This window comes from Anomaloglossus baeobatrachus, chromosome 8, assembly GCF_048569485.1.
Source record: "Anomaloglossus baeobatrachus isolate aAnoBae1 chromosome 8, aAnoBae1.hap1, whole genome shotgun sequence".
Lineage (NCBI taxonomy): Eukaryota > Metazoa > Chordata > Amphibia > Anura > Aromobatidae > Anomaloglossus > Anomaloglossus baeobatrachus.
The window spans coordinates 62,146,201-62,161,401 of record NC_134360.1 but is presented as its reverse complement, the minus strand read 5'-3'; the positions used below and the strand labels follow the sequence as shown (position 1 = coordinate 62,161,401).

General features: G+C 51.2%; 1 protein-coding gene across 1 annotated transcript in view; it reads left to right on the top strand.

Annotated features, from left to right (window-relative positions):
• The window catches only part of GGA1 (golgi associated, gamma adaptin ear containing, ARF binding protein 1), a 111,399-nt gene that overhangs the window by 73,669 nt on the left and 22,529 nt on the right, over positions 1 to 15,201 (top strand). The gene's annotated exons all lie outside the window — the stretch shown is intronic.

Below are 15,201 nucleotides of genomic sequence, written 5' to 3'. Positions count from 1 at the left end.
GGCTAACCGGGGGCACTACCAGACCAATCAGACTGGCTGTCTCAAGGGCCATTCTTCCATTTGAATTCTACGGCCCTCAACCTGATGGTGTGGCTTTGAGTCCTGGAACCTAGTGTCGTCAGGATTACCTCAGGACGTGGTTGCCACCATGAGACAGGCTAGCATACCAACGTCCGCCAAGATTGACCACAGGACGTGGAAGATATTCTTATCTCGGTGCTCGGCGCAGGGTGTTTCTCCCTGGCCGGTTGCATCGTCTATGTTTCCTTCCTTCCTGCAATCTAGGTTGGAAAAAGGGTTGTCGCTCAGTTCCCTTTAGGGACAAGTCTCAGCGCTATCTGTATTTTTTCAGAGACGACTTCCTCAGGTACGCACGTTCCTACGGGGAGTTTGTCTTCTCAGCACTCCGTACAGGCGGCCGTTAGAGCCCTGGGATCTGAACAAGGTTCTAATTGCTCTCCAGATGCCTCCTTTCGAGCCTTTGAAAGAGGTCTCCCTTCCCGCTTTTCTCGGGAAGTGGCCTTCTAGTAACGGTCTCGTCTCTTAGGAAAGTTTCCGAGCTAGCAACGCTCTCATACAAATCTCCCTTCCTGGTCCTTCACCAGGACAGGGTAGTTCTGCGTCCGATTCCGGAATTTCTCCCTAAGGTGGTATCCCACTTTCATATCAATCAGGATATCACCTCACCTTCTTTGTGTCCTCGTCCAGTCCATCAATTTCAGAAGGATTTGCATCTGTTGGTTCTGGTGAGAGCACTCAGGTTCTACTTCCCGCATGGCGCTCCTGCGCCACCCGGATGCACTTTTTGTCCTTGTCGCTGGTCAGCGTAAACAGTCGCAAGCTTCTGAATCCACCCTGGCTCGGGGGATCGAGGAACCAATTCTTGAAACCTACAGTTCTACTGGGCTTCTGGTTCTCTCAAGGCTGAAGGCCCATTCTACCAGAGCCGTGGGTGCATCCTGGGCATTACGGCACCAGGCTACGGCTCAGCAGGTGTGTCAGGCACCCACCTGGTCGAGTCTACTTACTTTTACCAGGCATTATCAGATGCATACCTACGCTTCGGCAGACGCCAGCCTAGGTAGATAAGTCATTCAGGCGGCGGTTGGCCACCTGTAGGAGAGGGCCGTTTGACGGCCCTATCATGAGGTATTCTTTTACCCACCCAGGGATTGCTTTTGGACATCCCAATTGTCTGGGTCTCCCAATGGAGCGACAAAGAAGAAGGGAATTTTGTTTACTTACCGTAAATTCCTTTTCTTCTAGCTCCAATTGGGAGACCCAGCACCCGCCCTGCTTTCTCGGGGTTTTTTCTGTTTTTTCGGGTACACATGTTGTTCATGTGGTATGGTTCAGTTCTCCGAGGTTTCCTCGGATTGAATTGGTCTTTAAACCAGTTATTGGCTTTCCTCCTTCTTGCTTTGGCACTAAAACTGGTGAGCCAGTGATCCCACTGGGGGTGTATAGCCAGAAGGGGAGGGGCCTTACACTTTTAAGTGTAATACTTTGTGTGGCCTCCGGAGGCAGAAGCTATACACCCAATTGTCTGGGTCTCCCAATTGGAGCTAGAAGAAAAGGAATTTACGGTAAGTAAACAAAATTCCCTTCTTTCTTTTTACTATGAGGCTAAGCAATTTCTGGCAGGTAGTTGGTAAGTCCCGGTCTATTCTGCCATGCACTGATCTCTCCCCGGCAGTCACAGAACCGCTGCTGACGGTGTTTCTCCAACTTCTTCTGAGCAGTTCCTTTTTTTTCTCCTCTGCTCTTTGGCCATTACTGCAGACATCATGTTGATTGACAGCCGTCTCTTTGTCGCGCAGGTTAGTTAGTGCACATTACATTTTATGGGCGAAACTTGCACAATTCTTTGCACTGCTGATGTGCCAGCTCATGCAAAGTAAATCGCATTAACTCTGAGTTAGACAGATGGGAACAGGCAGAGCGGAAGAGAAGAAACTGGTCTGTCAACGTAGCATCACAAGAAGTGGGAGAATCACTACGAGGAGCTGATCTGTACCCGCTCTAAGCCGGAGAGATTGGTGAATGGCTGACCAGTCAGGTAGTTGGCAACTACATGTCGAAAAGTGCTTAGCCCCATTATTTTCATATCTTTAAAGGGAATCTTTCAGCAGGTTTTTGCTACCTCACCTGAGAGCAGCATGATGTAGGCAAAGAGAACCTGAATCCAACGATGTATCACTTAGATTACTGAGTGTAGCCGCTTTCACATTGCGTTCTGACCTGCGTTCAGTGGTCCCATAGGGGCTTCCGTCTAAATCCCTCATAAAATAGGTTTGGGACACATGCGCCAACTGGGCCATTGACTATAATGGTGCAGATGGAGTCACCGTGTGCTCTCTTGCACCATTTTCGGGTGTATATGCTTACTGGAGACGGACACCCAGATGCAGTCTGCTACGGGAAAGACGGATAGCATATACGCCCGAAAATGGTGCAAGACAGAGCACATGGTGACTCCATCTGCACCATTGTAGTCAATGGCCTCGTTGGCGCATGCGTCCGAAACCCGTTTTGCGGGGGATTCAGACGGAAGCCCCTACAGGACCACTAAACGCAGGTCAGAATGCAATGTGAAAGCAGCCTGACACAATCAAAATTTTTAGATACATACATACAGCAGAGCTGAGAGTGATGACCCCACCCACACCAGGTTCTCTATAAACATTGACACCTCACTGTCAGAGGATGGGGCGTGCCAGACTGGTGTGCTCATGACATTGTAGTCCTGCAATGATAACTCCTGCTGCTTAAACAAACATAGCAAATAAGCAACAGATTGGATCTTGACAAGACAGGCATGCCCGAATTCTACATTTTAACCGTTGCAGCATGCTGTCTTCAGATTACATAGCAAAAAATCTGCTGACAGATTCCCTTTAACCTGTCTGTTGATTTTGTGATTTCCATAATTTCAACACTTTTTTGCTTCTTGGTATTGAAGTTTCAGTGATGAGTTTATTAATTATAGGGTGGATCGTACTCTGCAGCTTCTGCCTGTAATACGTCCACCGTAGTCTCTGCTGGTTCTGGTGATGTCTGCACTATGCATTGTGCAATATGAGACATTTATGCTGATGGTTGCACTCCTTTCTTGGGTAAGACTATAGACACTTGCATTACTTGAAACCTCAATCCTTTGTGCTGAATATCGGGCAATGTAATGCATTACAGCTTTTTAGATTCACCTTGGTGTTATGCACAAAAACCAAAAACAATAGTAAGGAGCCTGTAGTACAAACAACTAGTTAGCAATTGAATTACTGCATATTAACGGGCAAAAATACAAGAAGAATCAGACGTGATGCGACAAAAGCCATTATCCTCCAGTGCTGTCATATTCCCCCCTGGACGCCCAGAAGTACAAAGTGTTCAGTGCTCAGAGGCACGGCTGAGGTGAGGAGGCAGAGCTCGACCACCACTGAGCAAGACACAGAAGTACAAGGTGTTCAGTGCTCAGACACACAGCTGAGGTGAGGAGGCCGAGCCCGACTACCACTGAGCAAAGACACAGAAGTACAAGGTGTTCACTATTGACAGACTCGGCCGAGGTGAGGAGGCTGAACCCGACCACCACTGAGCAAGAGACAGAAGTACAAGATGTTTAGTGCTCAGAGACACGGCCGAGGTGAGGAAGCCGAACCCGACCACCACTGAGCAAGAGACAGAAGTACAAGGTGTTCCCTATTGCCAGACTCGGCCGAGGTGAGGAGGCTGAACCCGACCACCACTGAGCAAGACACAGAAGTACAAGGTGTTCACTGTTGACAGACTCGGCCGATGTGAGGAGGCTGAACCCGACCACCACTAAGCAAGAGACAGAAGTACAAGGTGTTCAGTGCTCAGAGACACGGCCGGGGTGAGGAGGCCGAGCCCGACCACCACTAAGCAAGAGACAGAAGTACAAGGTGTTCAGTGCTCAGAGATATGGAGGAGGTGAGGAGGCCGAGCCCGACCACCACTGAGCAAGAGACAGAAGTACAAGATGTTCAGTCCTCAGAGACACAGCTTAGGTGGGGAGGCTGAGCACAACCATCACTGAGAAAGACATACAAGAGGACATGTCAAGACTGGGCCCAAAAAATATCTGAAGACAGATTGTTCCCAGTATTTATAGACTGATGAGATGAGAGCAACCTTTGATGGAGCAGATGGATGAACCGTGACTGGATCAGTATCAGGCACAGACCTCCACTTCCACTCAGATCCCAGCGAGGTGGAGGTGAGGAACATCTATGGGCTGGGATCATTACAGCTAGGTGGACTATTTCAGGTTGAAGAAGAACTCAAGATCTCACACCTCCTCCAGTGATTAGAAGACACGTTCTCCCAGCAGTGATGCAGGAAAAAGTCTGAAGCTCTCAAGAAAACCCAGATCCTTCTCTAGGATAAGGCTCCATCACCGCATCGAGGTCACCACTGCTCGGTGCCTGTGAAGGTCTTAAAGATGAAGAATAATGACCCAGCCCCTTCCTCACCAGACCTAAACCCTAGAGATCTTGTGGCCCTTCTTACACGGGAGATTTAAGGCGAACAATCACATCTCTGAGCGGTGTCTGGGGCTGTGGGAGTAAGAAGCCGACAGTCTCCATGGCTGGAGCTTATGCTGGGTACTGATGCTGGGTACTGAAGAGAAGAGTGGCTGTATATATATATATATATATATATATATATATATATATATATATATATATATATATATATATATATATATATATTAGTCCTCTATCGGCACGGAGATCTGTGGGAGATGTCAGAAATGTATTTTGTACATTGAGCTGTTTGGTTTTATTCTCATTGCATGGAAAGTGAGAGAAAATTTCTTTTTCATTTAGTTACATAATAATTCTGCGCAGAGATCTTCTCCTGAGACAAAACCACACATCTACTTCCTAAAGACTGTTTTAGTAACCTTTTGGATTAACCGAGAGTATTGTAGTTGTTCAGTAATAAAAAATACAAACTGTTTAATAATGACATCTTAGCAAGGTGGGCAAATTACAGAGCGTTCGCGTAAAGTGGAAAAGCCATCGAGACATAACAGGATGATCGGAGGAGTATCGGGGATCTTGTTTTCCTAATTTCATTGCGTGATATTAAGCCGTTATATTATTGGTTTCTATATGACATGAATTCTCAGACTGGTAGCATGATAGTCACTGAAAGTAGTCTTCATCAACCCTAAGCCCTGTACTTATCACGTCTCAGTCCTGACTGGCCTTCCCAGATTTTTCTGTCCATTCTTTCTGTGGTGTTCTTTGTAGCTGCTGTATGCTTTTCAATCTGAGGGCAGCATAAAATAGAGGCCTGGAATCCAACACTGTGTCTATTACTCGGCTTCTTGCGGTAATCTTGATGTGACTGTTTTCTTCGGCGCTCCATTGGGAGACCCAGACGATTGGGTGTATAGCACTGCCTCCGGAGGCCACACAAAGCATTACACTAAAAAGTGTAAGGCCCCTCCCCTTCTGGCTATACACCCCCAGTGGGATCACTGGCTCACCAGTTTTCTGCTTTGTGCGAAGGAGGTCAGACATCCACGCATAGCTCCACTGTTTAGTCAGCAGCAGCTGCTGACTATGTCGGATGGAAGAAAAGAGGGCCCATACTAGGGCCCCCAGCATGCTCCCTTCTCACCCCACTTTATGTCGGCGGTGTTTGTTAAGGTTGAGGTACCCATTGCGGGTACGGAGGCTGGAGCCCACATGCTGTTTTCCTTCCCCATCCCCCTGAGGGGCTCTGAGGAAGTGGGATCTTACCGGCCCCCAAGCCCTGAGGCCGGGCTCCATCCACAGACCCATGGAACCTGCTGGATACGGAGCTGGGTACCGTTCAGGGACAAGGCCCTGCGTCATTAAGGTACTCTGTGTCCCCGTATGTACAGGCCGCGCACACTCCAGACTTGCTGGGTGTGCTAGTGCGCCGGGGACAGTAGCGCTGCGCGCTGGGGTTACAGTCACTACAGTTTTTCTGAGTGACTTTATGTGTTGGGGACTGCCGCGCCGACCGCCCCTAGGCGGCGGCGCGGCTGCGACTTGTAGTGCGCCGGGGACTTAGCGACGACCGTGCTTTTACGACGGCGTCGCTTATAAATTTAGTCCCCGGCTTCTGCGGCCTAGCTCCGCTTCGTTCCCGCCCCCACCCTGTCAATCAGGGCAAGGGAGAGACGCTGTACGTTTAATCAGCGCCGAGGGCTGGAGCCTTATTTACATGCTCCAGCCCTCTCACTGAGCACAGGGGGACGCAGGTTTCCCGCTTTTTGTCTGCACATGCCCAGGGCCCGCCCCTCTCCACAGGACGCCGGCAGCCATTCTTACATGCAGTCTGGCTGGAGAACGGACGCAGGCTCTGGGAGACCCAGACAAGGGATTTCTGGCGACCACACACCCGCGTTAAGCGGGCGGTAAGCAGCACATTAGTGCTGGCCCCACTAGTGCCACAGTGTTATATTTGTGTACTTTTTTCTCTGTACCATATATATATATATTTTACACTGTAAGGTCGCTTCTTGGCTGTATACCCCAATTGCTCTGAGGAGACGACAACATGTCATCTGTAAAACGCAAGGGTGCCAAGACACAGGCTGTGAGCGTTGCTTGTGCCGCTTGTGGGGCTAATCTACCGGCAGGTTACAATGACCCCCATTGTGTGCAATGTTCGGTCCCTGTGCCACTTCGTCAGCCGGAGTCTATGGTGGTAGTGGCCCAGGCAGAGTCGCCGGTGAACCCTGTCCCGGTGACGGGGACAGAGTTTGCAGTTTTTGCTGACAGGATGTCTGTCACTATGACAAAAATCCTAGAGACCTTGCAGGCCAGACCAGTTCCTCAGTCCATGGACACTGCTGCGGCAATGTTCCCCGGTCCCCCTCAGTTGGAGTTAATCCGTGCTTCAAGGGGGTCCCAGGCATCTCAGCCTGAGGGCTCTGATTCAGATGACAGTCCCAGGCAGCCTAAGCGTGCTCGCTGGGAGAGACCCTCCACGTCATCACGCGGATCAGGGTCTCAGCGAGAGGAGTCTCTACATGATGAGACAGAGGAGGGGGATCAGGAGTCTAATCCTGAAACCGCTCTCAATCTGGATACTCCTGATGGTGACGCCATGGTAAATGACCTTATAGGGGCCATCAATAGTCTATTGGAAATTTCTCCCCCTGCCCCTTCTGCAGAGGAGGCAGCGGCACAGCAGGAGAAGTTCCATTTCAGGTATCCCAAGCCTAAACTGAGTACTTTTCTGGACCACGCTGACTTCAGAGAATCAATCCAGAAACACCATGCTTACCCAGATAAGCGTTTCTCCAAACGTCTTAAGGATACACGTTATCCCTTTCCCCCTGACGTGGTCAAACGCTGGACCCAGTGTCCAAAGGTGGACCCCCCAATCTCCAGGCTAGCGGCTAGATCCATAGTTGCAGTGGAAGATGGGGCTTCACTTAAAGATGCCAATGACAGACAGATGGACCTTTGGTTAAAGTCTGTCTATGAAGCTATCGGCGCGTCGTTTGCTCCAGCATTCGCGGCCGTGTGGGCACTCCAAGCTATTTCAGCTGGCCTGGCACAGGTGGACTCTATCATATGTCCAGCAGTGCCGCGAGTAGCGTCCCTAACCTCGCAAATGTCTGCGTTTGCGACTTACGCTATCAACGCTGTCCTGGACTCTACAAGCCGTACCTCAATTGCGTCTGCCAACTCTGTTGTCTTGCGCAGAGCCTTGTGGTTAAAGGAATGGAAAGCGGATTCTGCTTCCAAAAAATGTTTAACCAGCTTGCCACTATCTGTAGATAGACTGTTTGGTGAACAATTGGCTGAAATCATTAAGCAATCCAAGGGTAAGGACTCCTCCTTACCCCAGCCCAGATCAAGCAAACCTCAACAGAGGAAGTGGCAGTCGAGGTTTCGGTCCTTTCGAGGCTCCGGCAAGACCCAATTCTCCTCGTCCAAAGGGACTCAGAAGGAGCAAAGGAGCTCAGATTCCTGGCGGGCTCATTCACGCCCCAAGAAAGCAACCGGAGGAACCGCTTCCAAGGCGGCTGCCTCATGACTTTCGGCCTCATCCCTCCGCATCCTCGGTCGGTGGCAGGCTCTCCCGCTTTTGCGACATTTGGCTGCCACAGGTCAAAGACCGGTGGGTAACAGACATTTTGTCTCACGGGTACAGGATAGAATTCAGTTCTCGTCCTCCGCCTCGGTTCTTCAGAACCTCCCCCCGTCCCGACCGAGCAGATGCCCTTCTGCAAGCGGTGTGCTCACTAAAAGCAGAAGGAGTGGTGATCCCTGTTCCTCTGCAGGAACAAGGGCAAGGTTTTTACTCCAATCTCTTTGTGGTTCCAAAAAAGGACGGCTCGTTCCGTCCTGTTCTGGACCTAAAGCTGCTCAACAAGCATGTGAACGCCATGCGATTCCGGATGGAATCCCTCCGCTCCGTCATTGTCTCAATGTCTCAAGGAGATTTCCTTGCATCAATAGACATCAAGGACGCTTATCTCCACGTGCCGATTGCTACAGAGCACCAACGTTTTCTACGCTTCGTGATAGGAGACGACCATCTCCAGTTCGTAGCTCTGCCATTTGGTCTGGCGACAGCCCCACGGGTTTTCACCAAGGTCATGGCGGCAGTGGTAGCAGTCTTGCATTCTCAGGGACATTCGGTGATCCCTTACTTAGACGATCTACTTGTCAGAGCACCCTCTCAAGAGGCATGCCAACACAGCCTGAATGTTGCGCTGGAGACTCTCCAGACTTTCGGGTGGATCATCAACTTTTCAAAGTCCAACCTGGCACCGACTCAATCACTAACGTATCTTGGCATGGAGTTTCATACTCTCTCAGCGATAGTGAAGCTTCCGCTGGACAAGCAGCGGTCACTACAGACAGGGGTGCAGTCTCTCCTTCAGGGTCAGTCGTACCCCTTAAGGCGCCTCATGCACTTCCTAGGGAAGATGGTGGCAGCAATGGAGGCAGTCCCGTTCGCGCAGTTTCACCTGCGCCCACTTCAATGGGACATTCTCCGCCAATGGGACGGGAAGACAACTTCCCTGGACAGGAAAGTCTCCCTTTCTCAGACGGCCAAGGACTCTCTGCAATGGTGGCTTCTTCCCACCTCATTATCACAGGGAAGATCATTCCTGCCCCCATCCTGGGCAGTGGTCACGACAGACGCGAGTCTGTCAGGGTGGGGAGCAGTTTTTCTCCACCACAGGGATCAAGGGACGTGGACTCAGCAGGAGTCCACACTTCAGATCAATGTTCTGGAAATCAGGGCAGTGTATCTTGCCCTATTAGCCTTCCAGCAGTGGCTGGAAGGAAAGCCGATCCGAATTCAGTCGGACAACTCCACAGCGGTGGCATACATCAACCACCAAGGAGGGACACGCAGTCCGCAAGCCTTCCAGGAAGTCAGGCGAATTTTGATGTGGGTGGAGGAAAGAGCATCCACCATATCAGCAGTTCACATCCCGGGCGTAGAAAACTGGGAAGCAGACTTCCTCAGTCGCCAGGGCATGGACGCAGGGGAATGGTCCCTTCACCCGGACGTGTTTCAGGAAATCTGCCGCCGCTGGGGGGTGCCGGACGTCGACCTAATGGCGTCTCGGCACAACAACAAGGTCCCGACCTTCATAGCGCGGTCTCGCGATCAAAGAGCTCTGGCGGCAGACGCCTTAGTGCAAGATTGGTCGCAGTTCCGGCTCCCTTATGTGTTTCCACCTCTGGCACTCTTGCCCAGAGTGTTACGCAAGATCAGATCTGATTGCGGCCGCGTCATTCTCGTCGCCCCAGACTGGCCGAGGAGGTCGTGGTACCCGGATCTGTGGCATCTCACGGTCGGCCAACCGTGGGCACTACCAGACCGTCCAGACTTACTGTCCCAAGGGCCGTTTTTCCATCGGAATTCTGCGGCCCTGAACCTGACTGTGTGGCCATTGAGTCCTGGATCCTAGCGTCTTCAGGATTACCCCAAGGGGTCGTGGCCACCATGAGACAGGCTAGGAAGTCCACTTCTGCTAAGATCTACCACAGAACGTGGAAGATTTTCTTATCCTGGTGCTCTGCACAAGGAGTATCCCCCTGGCCATTCGCGTTACCTGTCTTTCTTTCCTTCCTGCAATCTGGGTTGGAAAAGGGCTTGTCGCTCGGCTCCCTTAAAGGGCAAGTCTCGGCACTATCCGTGTTTTTTCAGAAGCGTCTAGCGCGACTTTCTCAGGTGCGCACGTTCCTGCAGGGGGTGTGTCATATCGTACCTCCGTACAGGCGGCCGTTAGATCCGTGGCATCTAAACAAGGTCCTTGTTGCTCTCCAGAAGCCGCCTTTCGAGCCCCTGAGGGATGTGTCACTTTCTCGACTCTCACAGAAAGTGGCCTTTCTGGTAGCGGTCACATCTCTTCGGAGAGTGTCTGAACTAGCAGCGCTGTCATGCAAAGCTCCTTTCCTGGTGTTCCACCAGGACAAGGTAGTGCTGCGCCCCATTCAGGAGTTTCTCCCTAAGGTGGTATCATCTTTTCACCTTAATCAGGATATCTCCTTGCCTTCCTTTTATCCGCATGCAGTTCATCGGTATGAAAAGGATCTACATTTGTTGGATCTGGTGAGAGCACTCAGAATCTACATTTCCCGCACGGCGCCCCTGCGCCGCTCGGATGCACTCTTTGTCCTTGTCGCTGGTAAGCGCAAAGGGTCGCAGGCTTCCAAGGCCACCCTGGCTCGATGGATCAAAGAACCAATTCTTGAAGCCTACCGTTCTGCTGGGCTTCCGGTTCCGTCAGGGCTGAAGGCCCATTCTACCAGAGCCTTGGGTGCGTCCTGGGCATTACGACACCAGGCTACGGCTCAACAGGTGTGCCAGGCAGCTACCTGGTCGAGTCTGCACACTTTCACCAAACATTATCAGGTGCATACCTATGCTTCGGCGGACGCCAGCCTAGGTAGAAGAGTCCTGCAGGCGGCAGTTGTCTCCCCGTAGGGGAGGGCTGTCTTTGCAGCTCTAACATGAGGTATTTCTTTACCCACCCAGGGACAGCTTTTGGACGTCCCAATCGTCTGGGTCTCCCAATGGAGCGCCGAAGAAGAAGGGAATTTTGTTACTTACCGTAAATTCCTTTTCTTCTAGCTCCTATTGGGAGACCCAGCACCCGCCCTGTTGTCCTTCGGGATTTTTGGTGGTTTTTCGGGTACACATGTTGTTCATGTTGAACGGTTTTCAGTTCTCCGACGTTACTTCGGAGTGAATTTGTTTAAACCAATTATTGGCTTTCCTCCTTCTTGCTTTTGCACTAAAACTGGTGAGCCAGTGATCCCACTGGGGGTGTATAGCCAGAAGGGGAGGGGCCTTACACTTTTTAGTGTAATGCTTTGTGTGGCCTCCGGAGGCAGTGCTATACACCCAATCGTCTGGGTCTCCCAATAGGAGCTAGAAGAAAAGGAATTTACGGTAAGTAACAAAATTCCCTTCTTATCTGCTACCCTGTTTCCCCGAAAATAAGACACTGTCTTATATTTTTTTTCCCCCTGAAAAAAAGCACTATGTCTTATTTTCAGGGGGTGTCTTATTCTCGAGGAGACATGGTTGGGGGTAAGTTTACCCCCCACAAAAAGCAGCCCCCCCCCAACCCAGGATCGTCACACTTACCAGCCCAGGGCGTCTGAAGGCTTCCCAGATCCTTCTGTGATCTCCCATCAGGTACGCTGCATGCCTCCCCTGCGTCTGGCTGACATCAGATCACACACACACACACACACACACACACACACACACACACACACACACACTTCTCCCTGTGATCTCCCTGCAGCTGTGCTCCCCTGCGTCTGGTGACATCAGATCTCACACACACATCAGATCACACACACACATCAGATCACACACACAAACACACACCCACCCCACGATCCCAGCAGCTGTGCTGCACGCCGTGCTCCTCTGCCTCCTGCCGACACTCACAGAGCCGATCGCTTACGTTCACACACAGTCACACATCTGATCATATACACACACACATCTGATCGCATACACTCACACCCCACTTCTCCCTGTGCCCACCGGTGGGCGGTCCCAGCAGCTGTGCTGCACGCTGTGCTCCTCTGCCGACACTCACAGATCCGATTTGCGTACACTCACACACACACTCACACATCAGAACACACTCACACATCAGACAGCATACACGCACACATCCGATCGCATACACTCACACACACACACTGACGATATCGCACATACGCGCTCACACAATCACAACATCCGGACATACCACATGCTTCCGGCCATGTGATCCTCCGGCAGGTCCTGGAAGGTCACTGCACAGTGCACAGTATCGCCGCCGAGAAGCAAGCGATAGCACTGGATGTTGTGAGTGTGTGGATGCGAAATGATGTGTGTGTGAGAGTGAGTGAGTGTGATCTGATGTGTGTGTGCGTGTGTGTGTGTTCCGCCGCTGCAGGACCTTGATGCGCTCACATGCTCCCAGTCGGGGTCTGGTAAGTATGATCGGGGGTCTTCTTTCTTCTGTCTTCTCTCTTCTGGGGGTGCCCGCTGCCTATAATGAAGTGTCCTGCAGTGTCTTTAACTCTTTCACCACTGCATGACACTTCATTATTGACCGCAGCTATGTCTTATTTTCAGGGGATGTCTTATATTAAAGCATCCCTGAAAACTCCTGCTATGTCTTATTTTCGGGGGACGTCTTATTTTCGGGGAAACACGGTAGTACCATCCGTGGTGAGCTCAGTCTAACTCCACGCGAGCCAGTGATTGACGACTTTCTGCCTAAACTGTGCATGGGAAACAATCAATTGGTGGCAAGAAGCAAAGCTAACCGAGCTAATGAATATGAAGCATTATGTAGCCGGAGTTCATGAATATCAAGGACAGGGTGTTATATGATGTTTTGCTTCAAATTGTGGGTTAAAGCTTATTTTCAGGGGATATCTTTAATTGTTTCCATGAACAACTACGGTATCTACATTTGCTATTGACCAAAAAAAGCAAATTTTTCATCACACACAGAGTACATACACATGTATATACACACTGTACACACAGCACATACACATATATATATATATACACACTGTACACACAGCACATACACATGTATATACACACTGTACACACAGCACATACACATGTATATACACACTGTACACACAGCACATACACATGTATATACACACTGTACACAGCACATACACGTATATACACACAGCACATACATATCTATATAGACACACACAGCGCAGACACGTGTATATAGACACACACAGCGCAGACACGTGTATATAGACACACACAGCGCAGACACGTGTATATAGACACACACAGCGCAGACACGTGTATATAGACACACACAGCGCAGACACGTGTATATAGACACACACAGCGCAGACACGTGTATATAGACACACACAGCGCGCACACGTGCATATAGACCCACACAGCGCGCACACATGCATATAGACCCACACAGCGCGCACACGGGCATATAGACCCACACAGCACGCACACGTGCATATAGACCCACACAGCGCGCACACGTGCATATAGACCCACACAGCGCGCACACGAGCAAAATCCACATTTCTTCATCGTTCCTTATGGGAGACCCAGACCATGGGTGTATAGCTTCTGCCTCCGGAGGACACACAAAGTACTACACTAAAAAGTGTAGCTCCTCCCTCCGAGCATATACACCCCCTGGATGACGATATCCAGCCAGTTCAATGCTTTGTGTTCAGGAGGTCACACATCCACACATGCATTCTCATCTGATTTTGATTTTTTGGAAAGAGTTTGAAGAAAAGCGGGTCCAAGCCTGGACTCCCGGCATGTCCCTTCTCACCCCACTGTGTCGGCGGTGTTGTTAAGGTTGATTTCAAGGCTGGAGCCTTACATGCCGCGCTCCTTCACCATCCCTCGGGCTCTGGCTTGAAGTGGGAGCCAGCACGGTTCTCACTGCCTTGCAGGAGACCGGTCTCCATCCGCAGCCCTTTCAGGATCCTGACGGACAGAGCACTCATCCCTCAGGGACATGGCCCTGCGTCTCACAAGCTAAGTATCTGAGACGTGGTTATCGGGGGTCCCATGTACTTTATTGTTGGGGAGAGTGTGCTGTGTATTTATTGTGACTTTTCCGGCCGGTTCTCTGGTTTTCATCAGAGAACCGCGCCGATGGTGCCTGCTCGCCGGCCGCATCGTTAAATTTAGGCCCCGGCTTCGCCTGAGGCCTAGTTTCGTTTTCACTGCCCCTGCATGCCAATCATGCAGAGGGACAGTGCGGCTCCGCCCAGCGGCCGTTCGGCACAGGGGAGGGACACTCCTCTCTGAGGTAATATTCCCTCCCCTGTATATCTCCTTGGCCCTCCGGAACCCGCTCTTAGAGCAGGCTCCGCCCCCTCTCCTCGCTCCGGCGCCATTTTATCAGCGTTTTTATGCATGTCTGCATAAACCACATTGTGAGATCGGCGCTGGCCATCTCCCTGGGGGTCCGGGCTGGGGGATCTGGAGGGCACAGAGATGTCCCAATGTCAAAAGGTCTGGCAAGCCACAACCTCCGGTTGTGGACCTGCTTATATACTCTGCGTATATACTCTGCTGGGGGGCATTCTGGCTCAGAGCCCCCACTTCAGCAGCATGTCTCACTCGAGGAGCAAGGCTGCAAGGCTGTGCTTAATATGCACTGCATGTAGGCTCGTACTGCCTGTACTGAGCACATAACCACATTGTGATGCCTGCTCTAACATGGTGGTGCCTCAGCCTGGAGGCTCATCCCCAGTGGTCCCTCCGGCTGCTCCGGCTCCGGTGGCTGAACCCCCGGCTTGGGTAGAATCCCTCTCTCCAGGGGACAGATGTCCCGGACACTGCTGAGCATACATCAGCCCCCTTCTTAGGGCGCTTCTGCTGCTTCGCATCGCTCAGCAAAGCTCACGGAGGATTCTTCATCTGGCTCAGACCCCGTCCTCCTAAAATGGAGACGCAGGGTCCCCCCTCCTTCCTCGTCCCGTGGCTCTAATTCACGAGCTGACTCGCAGGACGAGGAGGATGCCTTTACTGGGGGCTCGGACGCTACCTCCATATACCCAAGTGATCTGTCCGAAAGTGACGCAGATGCTAGTGATTTGATTACGTCCATTTATTTTGTACTGGACCTCAATCCGCCTGTATCAGGGGAGCTCCCCTCTCTGGCAGAAAAGCATC